At 37.4% G+C, this 2,730-nt stretch overlaps 1 non-coding gene across 1 annotated transcript; it reads left to right on the top strand.

The window, feature by feature from the left end:
- Nucleotides 1-1,715: 1,715 nt before the first annotated feature.
- On the top strand, nt 1,716-1,850 carry LOC126023074 (small nucleolar RNA SNORA70). Its single transcript, XR_007500291.1, has one exon. It is a non-coding gene; the product is annotated as a small nucleolar RNA SNORA70 (small nucleolar RNA).
- Nucleotides 1,851-2,730: the final 880 nt, after the last annotated feature.

Genomic DNA, 2,730 nt, shown 5'->3' with positions numbered 1-2,730 from the left:
TATGAGTAAAAATAATAAATAAAGATGAATTAAGTCAATTGGCTATTTATAATTCAAGCTTTCCTAGATTTTCCATGAACTCATGGTATAAGAAATAAAATTCCATAACATAGGGGCCGGAGAGATGGCATGGAGGTAAGGCATTTGCCTTGTGTGCAGAAGGTCGATGGTTTGAATCCCAGCATCCCATGTGGTCCCCCGAGCCTGACAGGAGTGATTTCTGAGCACAGAACCAGGAGTGACCCCTGAGCGCTGCCGGGTGTGACCCCAAAACAAAACAAAAACAAACAAAAATCCATAATATACTAGGAGAAAAAACCAGATTGCACACATATAAAATAAAAAGGAAAATAAAATTATTGGAATAATTTAGGTTCATTTTATATTAGAGACTCAACAAAAAATGAAAACATGTTGTAGAGAATAGGGAAAAGTAAAGAATAAGGCTTATGAAAAATGTAGTTGGACTCTTAATAATGTAGAATAAAGAAACTACCCTGAGTTCAAATGGAAAGGATGGAGATCAGAAAGAGCCAACTCTGTTCAGATAAATAGGTTCTTGAGTTGCTAATGCAGATCTTTAAATATAACATCAGATTCAAATTTGTATCTGTTTAGTTTGCTTCAGAGACTAAACAGCCAGAAAGAATCAAGAGATAGAAAACTTGGCTGTCTTCTCGTCCAAATTCCTGTTGCAAGCAAGGGAGGGGGATCATGTAGTTTTTTTTTAAATAATATTTTTTATTTAAACACCTTGGTTACAAACATGATTGTGGTTGGGTTTCAGTCATGTAAGAGGACACCCCCCATCACCAGTGCAACATTCTCACCACCAATGTCCCAAATATCTCTCCTCCACACCCCACCCCCCACCTGTACGCTAGACAGGCTTTCTATTTCCCTCATACATTCTCATTGTTAGGATAGTTTGCAATGTAGTTATTTCTCTAACTAAATTCATCACTCTTTGTGGTGAGGTTCATGAAGTAGGCTGTTAGTTTGTTCTTATGGTATAGAGGATCTTACCTTTCAGAAAACTCTAGTGAAGCATGGCTATATCAAGACTAATTTGTTTTGAAGTATAAAGTATATGGTGGAGTCAGACATCTGTCCTGTAGTGACCTACTAGTTCCATGGTCTTGCTGCTGGTAGATCTCATGAAAAGGCAGATCTATTTTGCTATAGGAGCAGTGACCAAAGAACAGAAGGAGAGGAAAGGGTGACCTTGAATTAGAGGAAGGACCCAACACCTTCCATTACTAGTCAAGTCATTGGGTTTGAGGCAAAAACCTTTTGAAGCAAAGAGATGATAGCTAGTGATTTCTTTTCTAGTATTATGGACTAAATCAGTACAAAATACTCCTAAAGCTGGTCAGGGGAAATCACATGATTGAGTTTCACAAATCTTTCTGGAAGGGAGGATTTTCTCTTTATTGAGGAACTGAAATTATGAGTGAACAAATCTACCTCCTAATCTTATATTCTGAACCAGACAGGGGAGAAACTCTATTGAGGGAAGAAATATTAGTGAAAAAGACTCCAGAGAGGGAGAACCCTTAGGGAAAGATAAATATTTTAGGAATTGGCCCATAATTTGGCAGGAGGTGAACTGTAGTCCCCCGCCCCTTTTTTTACTGCCAGGGAACAAACACAAGTTTCATGCACGCAAAGTCTGCCTACCCCATTGATGTTATGTCTTGACTTAAAGTCAATATCAGCAGTCAGTTAAACCACTTAAGCCCTTTTCCTACATGAGTTTTGAAGTGCAATAGCTGAAAACAGCATTTTTCTTGGGAGCGTCTATATCCTATACTTTGAGTGGGTTGTTCTAAAGGACCTTGGAGATTGCCCTTTCCAGTTCATGTTTATGTTGTCCCCATTATAATACTCCTAACAGGTATCCTGGTATTTTTGGAAAACTCTAGGACTAAAAGGCCAGTGTCCTCAATAGCCAACTCATCATATCCATCCACATCAACTGTAGAGTACAGTGCATGTGAATAAGGCTCTACAAAGGGCTATGTTCAAGGTAATATCCAAGTTCAAATTTATGTCCAAGACTTGGGGCTTTATCTTGAAAACTCTTCTTGAAATGGGGACAGGCAGCTTCCACCCACTCCCATATTATCTCAGAAACCCTAGCAACCACACCCACAGTCCAAACCACCATCATATTAGCTCATCAGCCAAGTTATATAAATCTTGGAGATCCTGGAGCCTGTGGCTATGTACCTCCAAATTCTTCTACTGACACCCCAGTAGGAACACATAAAATTAGATTAAAAATAGCATAGTTCCAACTAAGCTTAGTTAACAAAAAATAGGCCAGAATGTTTAAATAGCATCAAACAACATTTAGTAAACTTTCAATGTCTTGATGACCTCATGGTGAGATATAACAACTTACACAAATTTTTTTACTGAGGTATTTTTATATAATTTCATTAGCTATATTGTTGTAATAAGCAATATAAATAAATAAATTATTTTGTGAATATAAAGGGGGTAATCTTGGGCTTAGGTGGGAAACTGGGGACAATGGTGGAGGGAAAGTTTCACTGGTGGTTAGGCTTTGTATTAGAATATTGAAGGTCAGAAACAACCATGTAATGAGCAACTTTTAAAACCATGATATTTAAATAAGGTGGATGAAAACATTATAGTTTAAGATCAATTAATCTTCGATGACTGTGGAATTGAACATATCCTTAATTATGACCCTCTAAAAAA

This window comes from Suncus etruscus, chromosome 11 (genome assembly GCF_024139225.1).
Source record: "Suncus etruscus isolate mSunEtr1 chromosome 11, mSunEtr1.pri.cur, whole genome shotgun sequence".
In the NCBI taxonomy this organism is placed as follows: domain Eukaryota; kingdom Metazoa; phylum Chordata; class Mammalia; order Eulipotyphla; family Soricidae; genus Suncus; species Suncus etruscus.
This window is presented reverse-complemented; position numbering and strand designations above follow the sequence as displayed.